General features: G+C 38.4%; 1 protein-coding gene and 1 long non-coding RNA gene across 2 annotated transcripts in view; one reads left to right on the top strand and one right to left on the bottom strand.

Moving 5' to 3' along the window:
* Positions 1 to 2,603: 2,603 nt before the first annotated feature.
* The window catches only part of LOC140337838 (uncharacterized), a 26,559-nt gene continuing 12,416 nt past the window's right edge, over positions 2,604 to 16,746 (bottom strand). Inside the window, exons 4-6 of the long non-coding RNA XR_011922145.1 lie at positions 6,463 to 6,560; positions 5,475 to 5,555; positions 2,604 to 2,797 (exon numbers count right to left, since the gene is read on the bottom strand). This is a non-coding gene — a long non-coding RNA (uncharacterized lncRNA). The remainder of the gene's footprint in view (positions 2,798 to 5,474; positions 5,556 to 6,462; positions 6,561 to 16,746) is intronic.
* Positions 15,197 to 16,746, top strand: part of LOC140337817 (pancreatic secretory granule membrane major glycoprotein GP2-like) — a 10,262-nt gene continuing 8,712 nt past the window's right edge. Inside the window, exon 1 of the mRNA XM_072421647.1 lies at positions 15,197 to 15,973. The gene's annotated coding sequence lies outside the window, so the exon portion shown is untranslated. The remainder of the gene's footprint in view (positions 15,974 to 16,746) is intronic.

The raw sequence follows: 16,746 nt of genomic DNA, 5'->3' as shown, positions 1-16,746 counted from the left end.
AATACAAAACATGTTTTAACTGTTGTTTGGCACTGTTTAAAGTCTCATGTTTAATATTAAACATGTCTCTTAAAAAATTATTATTAATTAATAGTTAATAAATATAATTAGTCTAATAATAATTACTCATTGTACAAAGGTCTAATTTAACTACTTACTCATACACATTGACAAAGTGTGGTAGTCACCTTAATGTCAACATTTTCTGCTAATATTACCAATCTATGGGTAACACATATTTTTGTCAGATATTAACGGTTGTTGGTCATAGAGAAAGCTAAAATACATATTTTGTTAATTTCTTCCTAAAAAACAACACAGAATATTTGAATTCTCTTTAAATCTGCGCTTATACAGCAATATGATGGAGCCAACAATGGGAGATCAGATCTCTTCAGAAAAAATGAATATACAAGACATAACATAACACAAATAACAAAGTGAATGTTAGAATTAGATAATTAAAGTTTTCAATATAAACCTGTAGTTTAGGCATTAACAAACAAGAGAAATGTAGGGACAGATAAGGAGGGTGGGAGATGAGAAGAATATAGGGAAAAGAGAAATGAAAGGGGAAGAGAGAAATAAGGGGTGGACAAGAGACCCTTTTATTAATGTAGTTGACAACCTTCAAAGCCCCTTAAAATCCATTTTCCTTTTTCTGTGTGATGCCCCAACCTCTATTCCAAAGGAGGAACTACAAGTGATTTAATGGGCTATACAGTTAGGGCATTACATGATTTTATCTTTTATTTACTGCATACAAATATTGGATTGGCCTTTTTAGATGCTACTTGGCATTACATACTACTGCTTAGTTTACTGCTATGCAATTGTGTGACAATATTGATGCCTTGCTTCTAAATACAGAGAAGTGTTGTCACCCTCTTGTAGACTATACTGGCTTGCACTTCTGTCTTGCCACTGCTTTGGCTATCAGCATTGTCTCTGGTGATTTAGAAGCTTGCAGTTTGTCAGTTAACAACTGATCGCACCCAGTCCTACCCACTGCTTTTTGGATTGACAGCACTGCCTTCGTTACTGAATCCCTCTGACCAAGTGAGGATTTGGCTCACTTACATTAGGCTAAGGAAGTTTTTTATTTACCATATGGGGCTTGTGCATAACATATTAACTAGATTTGGGATCTGTTCTGCAGGTCACAAGAACTTTGGATCAACCTTAAAATCAGTAAAAACTCTGGGTTACTGATCATTTTTTTAATTCAGTTTTGTCAGAAAGTAATCTCTGATATGTTTTGTTTTATTCCATGCCCAGTTGGAATTACAGAGACTGTGGTAAAATAAACTGAAGCTAAAACTGACTTTAGTTAAGGGTAGGCAAGAACACCCCAACACTAAGCACATAAATATGTAAAAATATATTATAGATTCTCAATGAGAATAAATAGACAAATCACTAGCAAACTTCTCCCAAGGACAGAATAATTTTTATTTAGAGCTTCAGGGAAACATTATTATTATTATTATTATTATTACTATTATTACACATATTTTGCAGTGCTGTACATTAAATAGGGACATCAATCTAGGGGAACATCACACTGTGTCCACATAATTTGCAATAAAAAAATAATGAAAATATGAACACTTTTAGATTAGGTTTGATGAAAAGCTGGACCTAAAATTATAGTTATTTTACTGTTAACTTGAATATATTCTTTTCATATATATTGTATTTAAATATAAACAACATTAGTAAATCTGCTCCTATTTTTTTTTTCTTTTTAAAGTAGAATGTAGCCACTGAATGTAAGTATATTTCAGTTTTGCTGTAATGCACATATATTTCTCACACTGCATGTCAATATAGTATGCATATAATAAAAACCATATACTAATACAATATAATAAAAATAGACAGAATGTCTGAAGCAAGATTGTTTTTTAAAAACAATCTTAAAAAGGGGGAAAAAGTTTTTCTATTATGACCAGCAATAATTTTTTAAAAAAGTATGTATATTTAAAAACCTGTAATATTTCTTCCACACCTATGGATATAATCTATTCACATTTCATTAGTCTTTAAGTCACTTCATATGGGTATGGCACAAAAATATAAAATCTCATATTTAATATTGAACATATGTCTCCTAATAATTGATTTAGGTTAAATGCAAGTGTGTTATGAATGCTGAAGATTATGTTTTTACTACAAGGAGTAGCGAACTTGGGCCTGGAAGCAGTTGTACAACTATATGAATCTATAGGTAACACACTTCCTGAAAAACAACACAGAATATGTTGATTCTCGTAATAATATCAATAATACATAAAAAATACAGGGTTGCTGAAAATTTGTTGTTTCTGGTTAAAAAATTGACCCTGTCTAAAAACAAATCAGTATTTCAATTCATTCATTCAATGTGCAAAAAATAAGTTTGAAAAACTAAAAATATATAAAAAAATAAACAGCATAAAATAATAGAAAACAGAAAGGAATAATGCTGATTAGGGATAACTAATGGGGTCTTATTGGATCTTCAATAAACCCCTGCTTTACCTACTATATTTACAACTCACAGTACATTAGTGTGGTGGTGTAATGCGCCTGGGCACACAAACCACAACCAACTCCAGATATCCTTCAATCAGGCTTTATTCAATGTCACAAAGCACAGCAAGGGTTAAGTCCAAACAAGCAAAGTACAAAAGGGTAAGGCAAAGACAGGTCAAGGAACAATCCGAGGTCAGGGCTGGCAGCAGGCAGAATGGTCAGTAACAATCCGAGTTCAGGGCAGGCAGAGTTCAAGCAGAGTCAACTTCAGACCAGGTCACTATGGAGATGACAAAAGCAGGTAAACTTAACCAACACAAGGTAGCACGCAAGCACACTGTGTTAACAGAGGTATATAGCGGGCAATGGTGTTCAGGACAGGCTCTCCTTTAATGGCCAGAGTGACCAATGACCTTGCGCCACCTGGCGCCATCTGATAGGAGACTAAATAAATCCCCTGCGATCCCCTGTGGCCGCAGGGAATTCAAACTGACTATGTCCCGCCCCGGGGCGAGGCAGCCGAGTGCCACGCCCTTGGGGGGTACAAGAGGGACGCATAGTAGCATGGGCACCTCTTCCCACAGCACCCCTAGGATGTGCACTACTTTGCACATGCAAAGGAGTGCTGAGAGCAGGGTTTCAGTAACCACATCCGAAGGGATGCAAGGGATGCCGCCTGGCTGAACAGTAGTTTGGCCAGGACAGATCCCTCCGCCTGCAGAGAGAGACAAGCTGCGAGCAGAGCAGCAGCCTCGGCCATCCTGCCTCTGTGGCTGGGATCCCCAGGGACACCGCAGGCTCGCAGGACGGGTAAGTTCCTTACAGGTGGCCAGTTGGAAGAATGCCTCTTACTTTGCTGACCAGTGGCAAGAATTGAACCCTTACAGATAGCCAAAAAGATCATTGGTGTCAATAAAACTGAAAGGCACAATGTACTCATTGGGAACCCCTAGAAACCTGTAGAGGAACTCAATGGTTCTATGGAACCCTGGTTGAAAAACACCTAACTCCTGCACATCCTATAATAAGGCACCCTAAAATAGTGACAACATTGGGGTATGGACAAAGCATGAACTCTCTTCTATTACAACTATTTGGCCAAAGCAGTAAGGCCATCTAGGTGCCTTTTATGCCTTTGACCCTGTTTTTTATTGTTCCAAAACAGAATCTTTTTAGAATAGCCCTGGGTATATTTGTGATACCCATAAACAAGTAAACTTAATCACAGTTTTATTTTCAAAAATTTAGTCATTTTGTTTCAGCCAGGGATATAAAATTATAAAATAAAATTGACCCACATTCATTATAGGCCCCCTTTCATATAAATACAACTAATTTCTGGTGTTTTTCCTGTAGGTTTCTCCAAGACAATAGCATCACTGTTGCTCTTCCTATCTCTTCACTTTGTGAACTTAATGTAAAATCACTACATGGATAATCAGATATGGATATATGACTATGATGATGGAATGAAATACAAGAATGAAAAAACTGAATTTCTATTTACGTGTTTGACCTAAGCTTCATTGCCTGCTTTTAGTGTTTTAACAAATACTGGTAGAAATAGATGGTTTGCTAAGTATGCTATCATATCAGCTATTAGTTTCATAGTTCTTATCTGCACTAAAATACTCCATAACTGATATTTACAAAACATTGAATCTGACATTCACTGAAATATTTCATGGTGGAGAATCTTTCCATGTGTGGATATGTGTTTTAATGGCAGTAATCGATTCCACACCAGGAAATGTTTCAATGAATTTGAGAGTGACTGCTTTATAAATAGACCCCTATTTTTCAGTAGCTCACTGCAGTGGTTTCACATGACAGAAAACTACTTTCTGAAAGCTGTTAATGAAGTTTAGGTAAAACAATATTACATGCAGCACCGGAACTTCAGCGGCTCCGGTAGTTTCTAATGCCCCCTGGCAGATCCCCTCTGAAGCCGCAGGTTGCTGGTCAGCATTAGGCCGAATCGGCCAGGGGGGCGTTAGACCGGAAGGAATTACCGGCTAGGCTGTATCTGGCCTAAAGACCTGAGTTTGCCGATCCCTGCTCTACACAGTCCTGAAAAATAACCCAAATTTTTCCCCCGTTGACTTTAATGGTGTTTGAAATCAACATTCAACCACCCAAATACTTTTGGTCTATTCGAGCAAATAGCTGATGAATCGAATTGTGAGCTATTCGACCAACAATATTTGTAGGAAGAATTTCTGTCTTTAGTACTTCTGAGTCATATACCCAGAAGAAGCATGCTTGCAAGAAAAAGTCCCTATAATTAGATTAGAATCAAAACAGTTTAAACCCACACATGGCTTAAAGGCTGCATCCAGAAAGTAGTGATTTATGATTCATACCTAATAATTCATGGTCTAAAGTTATTAGCGGTGTACCCCAGTGTTCAGATGTCTAAAATCTGCAAGCAGACCTGAATGCACTGTTTGATTGAGTAGCCAAGTGGCAAATGACATTTATTATTGTTAAATGTTACTTGGGGGCTAACAACATGCATGCTTCTTACTGTCTAGGTAGAATACATTTGGGGGCATCACAATAGAAAAGGATCTGGGGGATTGGTAGATCATAGACTTAATAATATCTTGCAATGTCAAGCTGCAATTTTTTAAGCTAGAAAAGTACTTTCTTGTAATAAAAGAATAGACTGCAGAGATCATACATAATCCTGCTCATGTACAAAGCATTGGCCACACCACATCTGAGAGAGTACAGAGAAGGGCAACTAAACTAATAAAAGGAATGGAGAAGCTCAGCTATGAGGAAAGATTAGCTGAACTGAATCTTGACTGTGGCAAAACATAGCCCCGCAGACCAGCATTCTAAACCCCTACCTAAACCCAAGCACAAAACTTTTCTGGGATGACCCTGCGCCCATTGCAGACCACAGAGCCACCAAACCAGCCCATTTGTTTGAGGGTAGCCCAGCTGCCTACCATCAGGCCAAACAGCCGCTCTCCTTGCACCTCTCGACACATTGGAATCACCTAAGATCCACACCAGGGCGGGGCAACCACCTGAAAAAAAAACACAATTGAACCCAGAGAACAACAAATAACCCCGAACAAAACTAGAACCAAAGGAAAAGAACAACAGTAACCAACTGCTCTCCCCATATTAAAGCACCACAGCAACCAACCCAACAAATTGGCCGCAACAAAAACCCCTATGCCACCTACCGCACCACAAGATGCAGGCGGATATAACATCTAAAATGCCCAATAGGTTTGATGACATCGTCATCTAACCCCCATCTGGCTGCTTCCGTGGCTGCCCCAATCCCAAATGAATGAGAAGAAAATTCCTTCTCATTCAAACCCTCCACCTTCAAACATTTTCCAAAAAATGCTAAAAACTAGTACCGAGACAAAGCCCGCCCATCCTCATGTATCAAAAATGGGGCCTCATCCACAGGCCTCCCCCTCAAAAATTCCCCAACACCTGACACAGAGCAAGCTGAACTCCCACCCACCTTTGTCAATTCCACACTAAAACCCCTGCCCAATTGATCTGTCATTGACCTAGCAATCCAAAGACGTACTCTATTTCTGTTCCAAAACACTTCCCGCACCTGCATCCCCTCCCCCTGCCAGACTTCTCAGTTCCCCTTTCTGCATAGCGCCAAAAAACGCTATCACAAAGGCTGCCCTAAACAGCAGAGCCCCAAACTCAGAGGAGCAAACCTCCCCCAACCACCAAAACACAGCCCTCAAAACAGGAAACGACACAGGCCTCCTTCTGTGCATCACCTTACACCCCCTCCTATACCCATTGAGAACCTGTCTACCCACAAACTCTTTACTGGCGTCCTTTAAACCCAACAAATTAAACAGAAATGCAAGTGTAGACAACTTCTGATTAACCACTGATACAGACACCCCATACTCCAGCCACCAAATAAGCTGCCCATGTGGATTGACTCACAGACTGCTGAACCATAGCCGCTAGGAATCCAATGCGGTCCTCCACAATCTGACTCCCTGCTGGGCAGCTCCTGGTCCCAACTGCCGGAACCGATCCCACTGAAATCGAGACAAGGAATCCGCAATGTTATTCTTTACACACAGTACATGTACTGTCTCAACCACTATATTCAACCTCAACTACCGCAACACAGGGTGCCTCAATAGGCGAATCACCGGCCCGGATGAGGCTGTGAAAGAGTTCACCATTTCCATATTGTATTGCAATGACCCTAACAGTACCTGGCAAACCGATGAATTGGCCTGGCCAATACACAGGAAATCGTCCAGATAGTGAATGATGGATGGCACTTCCATTCCACCATCACTTGGAAATACATCGAGACATTTATACCAAACTTGCTAGACATATGACACCGCTGATCTTTGTATAGCGCTGTGGTATGTCAGATGTATATAAATGTATAACAATAGTGTGTGACTGTGGGGGGCCATTGGAGTGTTAGCTCCTCTGTACAGAGACTGATGGGTCTAGCTCAGTGTTTCATTGTACAGCACTATTGTATATGTCACAGTTATATAAATCTTTTTATATAAAATTGGACGTATGTATGTATGTGTGAATGAATGTGTGTATGTTCCACCATCACTTGAAAACGCATTTCAACCAAACTTGCCATACATATGACTGAGACCCATGTGAGTGCACCAGTCATCTTTGTAGAGCACTGTGCTATATGTCAGAGCTATATTTGGATGTGTGTATGTCATCACTAGGAAATGCATGGAGACATTTCAACCAAAATTGCTGGACATATGACTCAGACTCATGTGTGTGCACAGCTGATCTTTGTACACCGCTGTGGTATATGTTAGAGGTATATTTGCATGTATGTATGTGTGTATGTATTGCTCTTTGACAGTGTGCCTTTTGCTTATATTTTTACATACTTTTTTTTGGACTCCTTTACAAATTTCTTGCCTGTAATAACGCCTTAGAGCAAACATAAGGCAATTGAGTGCAATCAAAGGCAAAAAATGAAACAACACCGTAGACAAGAAAATCACTATAGCTTTATTTGAATCCTTTTCCTGTATAATATAAGATTGCAATAAATAAATACCTGGGCAACGCCCGAAAGAAAGAGAGAGCTAGTACTAGTGGGGTTCACAATGTATAAATTCCTTTCAAAAGGATAATTGCCAGCCCTTTTATTAATATTAATATTATTAAACAGGTTTTATATAGCGCCAACATATTACGCAGCGCTGTACATTAAATAGGGATTGCAAATGACAGACTAATACAGACAGTGATACATAAGGAGAGGACCCTGCCCGAAGAGCTTACAATCTAGTAGGTGGGGGAATTTCACACACAATAGGATGGGAGATATGTAGTGGTGGGAAGTAGTGGTGGTTTCAAATGACAGAAGAAGACGGGCCTTAAACATCAATGTGTATAATAAACAAGAAAGAGAAACAGAGTAGGTTTTTAGCAATATTACTTATATTCAGCAAAAAAATCAAGCATGAACAATATTATTTATTAGTAAAAATATATATTAGTGTTTAAACTTCTGCCAATAAGATTTGATAGCAGTTAACTCTATATTAAATGTCTGCCCAGGGTGTAGTTCTTGTTGTCAGTCTCTGACGTGTGTTTGCTTTGGTTACATTTAGGTCTATCACTGTTATCAAAAAGGTTAACCACAAATTTGTAGCACTAAAGGATCTGATGAAGACTCTTGGGACCTTCAGCAAACTCCGGGATGTTGTCTCTATTTGCCAAACGTTCTTATGTCCACAGTTTCCAACACCATGTTTATAAGTTGTCTGCTGCTAGTCCAAAAATTCCATCTACCCTCCCAACTTTCTGCTGTATAAAATACGTTTAAGCTGCCCTAATGTAAGAATTTATGAAGGAAAGATAGACACATCAACAAATTCTTATTTAATTGTGTCTTCTTGGATGGAACAATATTTTTATTTATACTGCACACATCATTTTTAATTTAGCTAAAATGGTGGTTTAATTTCAGAGAGTTTTAAGAGTATAGTATGTTTAGAGAGTTTTAAGAGTACAGTATGTTTACTTAGCAAAATGCACTTGTATCCGTGAATAATAATGAATACACATAGGAGAAGATAAAGAGGGGAGACAGCACATAAGACCCTTTTTTACAAAAGGTTTAGTTCAGGTCCCATGCTGCACATACCCAGTCTGTATTTTTCGTACTATTTTTTAAAATAAGAATAAAAATGTGGCTTATCACATTTTTTATTCCTATTCTTATACAGGCTGCATATAACCAGTCTGTATTTTTCTTAATATTTTTTAAAATAAGATTATAAAATGTTGCTTACCATACACGTATCCATCCTGCCTGTGTCCTCTCTCTCCTGGTTACTCCCCCTTTTTTTCCTGTTGTTTGTGGGTGTGTGCATGTGTGTTGTTGTGTGTAAAACTGGAACCTTGGTGGCATTTGGCTCTAACTCCTGGCTCTTAATGTTTCTCAACCTATTAACCTCCTGGGCGGTAACCCCGAGTGTGACTCAGGGTAGAAAAAGGATGCTAAAAGAAGTGACCCTGAGTCACACTCGGGTAGATAAATCTATAGGAAACAATAGTAAATTGCTACTTACCAGATCTGCTGGCGTCCCACGTCGTCCTTTTCTGCAATGTCCGTCTACTTTCCTCCTCCTGCCGGCTTCCTCTGCACCCGATGAGTCACCGTGGGATTTGCGTGAGGACGCTGCCGGCGGGACAGGGCGGGAAATTCAAATCCATTTGTATTGCATTCAATACAAAATAACTGTATTGTATGCAATACAGTGGATTTACATGTGTAAAAGCAGTACATTGTCTTTCATGAACATTTATTTTACAGTATAATATAATAGTATGGGTATAATATTTTTTTTTAAATAAAAAATAAATGTATTTTTTAAATGTATTTAATTTATTATTTTCACATGATTTTGTCTTTCAAACTTTTTCATACTATTATTTGGTTCAGTAAAATAAATTTTCGTGAAAAACAATATACTGCTTTTAGACTTATAAAACCGGACAGAAATGAACCGCCCAGGAGGTTAAACATGGAGGAACCCCTTAAAATAACATTTGAGTCTTTGGGGATCCTTCCATATTTACTTTATTCAAAGCTCACAGTACATTAATGTGGTGGTCAGAAGTCTTCAAAGCTTTAAGTGCTGTACATCACTGGGTTAGTCTATAAGGTTAGATGAAATTTGTGATAAGCAAAGAAAATGACCTCCTCATTCTTCCATTTTATCTATTTTACTCTGCGTGTCCCAAGGAATGTTGGAAACTTTAAACTGGAAAATGTCACATGGTCAGTGGTTGTAACGTAAAATAATACTCAGTACACTGTATATTATAAATACCAATTTCTTAAAAATATTTTCCTATTTAGCACTAGAAAAATGTCAGCTATTTCCCAATATTTTTATTGCGTATATGGATTTTGGGTTTATCAAAACAATTTGAAAGATTCACGATTCTCTGCGTTTCTGTACGTCACGTTTTATCTCACAAATTTTTTTGTTTCAAGTTTTTTTGTATAGCCTGCCTTAGGCAAAAATAAATGTGAGTGTTTAAAAGTAAAACTGTCATGAAGGTGGTATGAACTGACATTCCTGACCTTCTCACAAATTCTAGTTGCCTGACTGCCATTCTCATCCTATTGCTCCCATATTTTTTTAATCAGTTTGCAGATTTAGAGAAATAGAGATATTCTGGAATTCCTTATCAGTATACAGGTCAGTGACTCTTTTAAAGAGAGAGGATATGCATGACACCCAGACTTTGGCAGAAAACTGATGAGACTGATAGGCACTTTAAATAATATCAAAGCCAACATCCTTCATTAGGAAATAACAGAAGAGCTCATTTATTATAGCAAAAAACAATGTTTAGAGTACAGTGTATTGATATTACATAGGATCCAAAAATACTACAACTCTCAGAGCCTGTAAAAAAACAGAAATACTCATTTTAATTTTGTGGGCATTATATGACAAACTGTCTTTTTTTGTATTAGTATTATGTGAATATGTGTTTTTTTTAAAATACATCATTTTAAAGTTAGAGATAATATTTATGTTCCTTTAAAATCCTTGTTTCCCAATAGGAGGGACTTTTATGTAGTAATGCTGGGTCTCAGTTGATTGGGATTTGTATTTGATTTTCACTTGTGAATATTTCTTGAACTATGTAATTATGTAGAATGGTCGTGATAGACCTTATCTTTCAAATGGTAAAAAAAAGTCCAACAAATCAAATCATTTTACAACATTCCAGGCACAAAACCTCATTCTGTATAGAAAACAGGTTCAGTTTCGTCAAAACAATTCCCAGTAACTTTAAAATGGAAGATTCTGTATTGACAGTCAAAATGATTTTCTGTTTTATTTATTGCCACCTATAACCAGGTTCTGATTGCCTGTCCAAAGGTCATATGGGTTGGCAGGATTATCTGGTATTAAAATAGAATTTATGTCTGAAAGTTGTGCCCCTTAAAAGGTGTACAGAGGGCAGGGGACTAGTCATCAGTATAAGCAGGCCCGGAGTCTAATGACCTAATGACTGGGTGCTTTAGGGAACCAGTCATGTAAGGGTTAAGGCAGGAAGAGTAAGGTGTGATTTATGGTGGGGTGATCATTGGGGGGGGAGATGACGAAGGAGTTAAAGGGGCTGGGCAGAAAGAAGGGGGCATCCATAGTTGACTAGCTAGAGTGAGCTTCCCGTCCTCCCTGATCTTGGGGGTAGTTTTCTGTTGTAAGTTTTGGTTGGGTTGGGGCGGTTGTTTCCAGGGAAGGAAGGGTTTGGTTGATGATGGAATATTGGTAAAATGACTCATCAGTGGGATGGTGTCCATGATGAAGGCAGGTTTTGTGGCAAATGTTGGACAGTCAGGAGCTTGGTATAGGATTGATCTCGTAATCCGAGGCAAGGGGGTGCGCTTGGGGGCAAAAATATCAATCTATTGGTCTTCGGTGGTATGTTGGTTTTTGCTGAGGGTGCCTTCCCAGATCTGCAGCCTATCAGAGTGTTTAGGAGTGTTAGAGGTCAGGGGGAGATTAGTTTGGTAAAATTGTTTATATTGTAACAAGTTTTATATATATGGTATTTATAATTATTTATGTTTGTAATGTTTTATATAAAGGGGTTTTTAATAAATGGCTGACCCCAGCCAATTTCTTCCAAACATGGTATTTGAAAGGGTTTGAGGGGGAGGCGATGGTAGTTGGCTGGGGTGGAAATTTGAGGAACTGGTGACATAGAACTACTCGGGTCATGAATGTGATTTCACTGCAGCTTATCTTTTTCTTAATACTGACTCACCATGCTGTGCTCTTCTCTATATTCCCATATGGAGTAGACCATCTTGCTCAACAGTGAGATGCTGCAGTGCCTGATCTCTTGCTTAGGTACACTCACCTGAAACAAAATTGGCTGTTTTCTAAAGGAATTCATGACCAAAGGTACATTTTACAGGGTACTGTTTGGGTACAATTTAATCTTCACATTTGAATTTAGTTCCACCTGTCCTATAAAGCCTTACATGGGTGGTTACTGCTGACCACTTTTTGAAAATGCTAGATTCCTGGCTGTTTATTACTGTAGTAATGTATGAGTCACTGAGTATGTCTAAAGATTAGAGTAGTATGCCCGAGGAATGAGTATTTTCTGAAGAAGAGTTCCATAATGGCAACATCCATCCTTCCCAATACAGGTTTCTGGCAAACAAGCAGATCCACAGCAGTAATCCATCACAATTTAGTTGCAGGGTTGTCATCCAGTCAACATGCTCCTAAACTGGATTCAAATATTAGTCATGCCAATACACAGTATGCTGTACTCACTACAGAAAAACTGCACCATTTAGCTGTCACTGAAACGCACACAAGAGCAAAAAGTCCAAAAGAAGTTCATGTTTAGACTTAAAAACAAGAACAAACTAAAACAATTGATCCTGTTTTATATACTAAATAATGATATTACTTCCACTGTACCTACTGTAAATGCACACAAAAAACCCTGTGCATCTTGGGTAGCTTTAGCCTCCCTAACGGTAATCCCGAGTGTGGTTCGGAGTGAATTATCCAATCCAAAAGTGATAACCCTGAGCCAGGGTGGAATTGCCAGGGCATTTCAAGTCTTACCTGGTCCCCATGTTCCTGAGGCCTCCTCCAGCGATGCCCGTGGCGTCTTCGAGCATTGCCCGACACCTGCTTTGCATCGCCAGGCTACACGGATGCCGGCCGGCATCGGTGTCCCTGGTGTGTGAACGTTGGGGACGCGAGGCCAGGGGAAGCAGAACCTGGACGGGCAGTGAGACCGTGTGGTTGGAGGGTGGGACCAGGCGGGAAATATTTTTAAATGTATCATTTTAACATTTAAAAATACTTATTATTCATACTGCCATGGAGGTTAAAGGCTGAACGGGATCAATTTAAAGGCAGAGAAGGCAGTCACCACTGAAGGCAGTCACCAGTATGAAAGTATTTGTAAAAAAAATTTGTTCTGCTCTATTGGGTGACATAATGGCTCAGTGGCTATCACTTTTGCCTGACAGTCCTCCTCCATCCTATTCTGTGGAGTAAAAAATAGCTGAGTAACACTGAGTGTTAGTGTCATTCAGATACTGCTAGTCTGTACTGTACTAATATGTCACACAGGTTGCAGCAACATCTTCAATGCTGTTTAAAGCAGCACAGGGAGGGTACAGGCATGAACCAGATTTGTAAATTTATTTATTTATTTGTTATATATTATGTTATGTAAACATATACACAAAAAGACACAGATCGCTGGTGATATAGCATTATGGATGCATGTTATATTCTATCCATATATCCAGGGACATAACATCTCATAATGGCATCCCACAGGAAATTTTTGATGGGCCTCAGTAGTGAGTTCTGTCTCTGGTGTTAGGGGAAATGAAATTGTTACTGATTTTTTAAAGGTTGTAGCTTTGCAAAAAAAAAAAATAATTTTTGCCATCTGTAGACATACACAACTTTTATCTGGTTTAATCAGTGTTAGTTTTTATTTAAAAAAATATTGTCATAAAAATGTTATGCCAAAATTTGCTTTTCATAATGGTGAAAAAATGATATGTCTTTTTATTCCCAACTTCCATTCTGTCATTTAACTGCAAATGGATTGAACAAAAATGTTACACTGCAACTTTAAATCATGCTTCTGAGTTTATACTTTTGACTGCAAGGAATTTTTCACCAACAGCAGCAGTGGGAAAGGGATACTCAACGTACTTGAATGGCAAAGTTACCTACAAATGAAAAAAAAAAGTCATTGTGTACTGGGATAGGTACTCAAGCAAGTCTGTCCCTGCAGAAAACAATGAAATCATTACCTGTCCCAATGCCCTCGCCACTGTGATAAAGATGTCCTTTTGAGGGGGGGGGGAGCTCCCTTCCATCTGCAGGAACCACAGCAGATGTTTAGGCAGCTATAACTATAGGCACACCACTGTATATATCATTGTATGCAGCACACTTCATACCGTACATTACTCACTTTTACCATCTTTCTGTCAGACTGCACTTACTGTATGTATGTTTATGTAACATACCATATTTTACACCCAGGACACATATGATAACTGCTTTTTTTCCAACAAATTTGCTCTCTTTATATCAGCATATGTCTGGTCATCTATATTGGACCTACAGATATTTCTCCAGTAGCTACAACCTTCTTACACTCAGAACACATATCCCAAATCCAGCAGGACAATGGTTACCTCCTTCTTTCCCCAACAATGACAAATAAACCCACACATACAGTATCTGTGAAATACCAGTCATATCATTTTTCCTCCCCAAATGGACAAACACATTCTGTTAACTCCTCCTGAACTGACAACCACATGCACCTAACCTGATCCTGTTTATGGAGCCTGGTACTGGTCGTAGTCTATGATACAAGGGTCCCATTGCTACTCTAAAGCAACAACCCCAATATTCAGGTTCTCAGCACTTAGCTTTACCCCTGAAATGAGCCTGCTACTAACTTATTGTAACCTTCAAGCTACACCCTGGTATTAACCCGTATTCAGCCACATGATCAATGTGTCCTACGTCAAAAGTCCCCAAAGCAATGGTAAGAACAATTGCATGATTTTAAATAGTATTATGCAAAAATCATGAAAATCATTAAGCATTTACCTAATTTTAAAGGTCTGCAGATGACAGTTGTTTAGACCTTCTTTAATAATGATTCATTGTTTCTTTAATCCTGGTTTCTTTAATTTTAACATTTTGTCAACTATATAAAAAGCTACCAAACTATAAGAAGAAGACCCAACGATGCCAAGGCCATCATTATTTTAGTTTTTTAAAAGAGAAAAAATCATGTCAAACTTGTTAGGAGACACAAATCTGGCTGTTGATTCCGGGCTGTAAACCACCCAATCCATTGCACCCTATTTACTCACTCTGATGGTGACGCTTGCAGCGGCAATTCAGATTGTGCATTTACCTGATAGTCATTTGCTCTGCAGTATACTCAGTTTCCTTTTTGCCATAAATGTTCTCTTGGCATCCTCACCCATGGAGCTGAAGGGGAACTTAGAGTATGTGCTTCAGCATATCCAATCTGGTGTGTATTCTGTTTGATTACCTGCTGCTTGTTTTCTGGACCTGAGATTGTTTTTATGGCTGGAGTAACATTTGCTTGGAACTCTGACTCTGCTTATCTCTGTCTTAACCACTGGTTACCTTGTTTGGCAGACTGATACCTGTTAAGACTGATACCTGTGACTGGACTCATCTCTGCAGGACTCTCCTGTACTGCATATCTGTGGATCACCTGGTAACTGAACCAGGAGTGTCAGACTTCCAAGTGGGTCCTCTGTCCTGCTTTTGTTGGCACATGTTTCTCTGTCAGACACCATTCTTTGTGCACTAAAGTCCTAGGGGCAACCATGTGAAGTAATTGTGCAGCTGGCCTCCCATGGCTGATAGGGAAGGTGAGGAGCATGTGGTTAAATTGGAAGATTGGTGCCCTGGACCAGGGCCTTACAAAAGTGCTTTTATTGTATTATCAAAAACATATTATAATTACTAGAAGTAGGCAAAACAGAATGAACATCATTGGGGAGGAATACAAGGAAAGGTTAGTGGTGGGTAAGGGTTAGTTTTAGTGTTGCGGCAAAATTAGTGTTAAGATTGCAAAGACGGTCCTGACAGCTTTATAAGTTTTGTAGTTAGATGAGCATATGACTTCCTAACCTTAGATTAAATATTACGCAGTTCAAGGCCACATGACTACACCCTAGTCCTTTTTTTGGAAGAAAGACGCACAGCATTCTTTAAGGGCTTGTATACAGTAGGCGGGTTAAAAAATACTTATACTGGAACCAAAGGCTTCAAGGTAACAAAACCTGACTGACAACTAACTTAAGGCACTTGTGTGCATCAACTTCAAGGAACCTGAACATTTCAACGTATTTGCTGTGAGTACATTATCAATTTATTTATTTCCAATTTGGTATTTAAAATATCATATTAAAATAATCTGCATATATTTGGTATATTGTTCTGTTATTAATTTTTATAATTTGGAGTAGCTAAAAAGTAGCACATGACCATAAATAATTGGTCCATCAATAAACTGAGCAAGGAAGTGGTTGGGGAAACAGAAGTGGGTTTTTTTCATGATCTACAATTTCTATCACATAACCTAATAACAACCCCAAGGGCAATAAGTGTCAGACTGACTCTGGATAGGATAAAAAAGTATAGGTTAAAAGAATCAAGATTGCAATTTTTTTTTTGAGTATTACATTATTTAACACGTTGGAGTCTAATTATAAGGCAGTGGATCTGAAATTTAGTAACAGTCTCTGATAATAAATCAATGCAAATCCTAGGATTTAATACAAGGATTTAGAAGATTCTCCATGGGGGAATGTAGATGTTAGATTAACAGGTTTCTGGTCAGTCCCAACATTTACCAGACATTTATTTTATACTTTTTTTATAACAGTTGTATCTTTTATTCCTAAATCAGTGTAAATTCAAGAGCAAGTTAAAATACGGTAATTCAGAAGCAACTCAAACACATCTATTCTGAAATGCAAACCAGTTATACCCATGCACACAAAGAGCTCTATTTCTAAAACAGGGAATCTGACATTCCCTCAAATGTTCCCTGTTGGGAATCTTCCAGGTCCATGTGTTTCAATGTCAGTAATTGATTACCATAATGAAATGTTTGGAGGAAAGT

Source organism: Pyxicephalus adspersus, chromosome 1 (genome assembly GCF_032062135.1).
Source record: "Pyxicephalus adspersus chromosome 1, UCB_Pads_2.0, whole genome shotgun sequence".
NCBI classification, from domain to species: domain Eukaryota; kingdom Metazoa; phylum Chordata; class Amphibia; order Anura; family Pyxicephalidae; genus Pyxicephalus; species Pyxicephalus adspersus.
The sequence above is the reverse complement of the archived record's forward strand: the minus strand, read 5'-3'. Positions and strand labels throughout refer to the sequence as shown.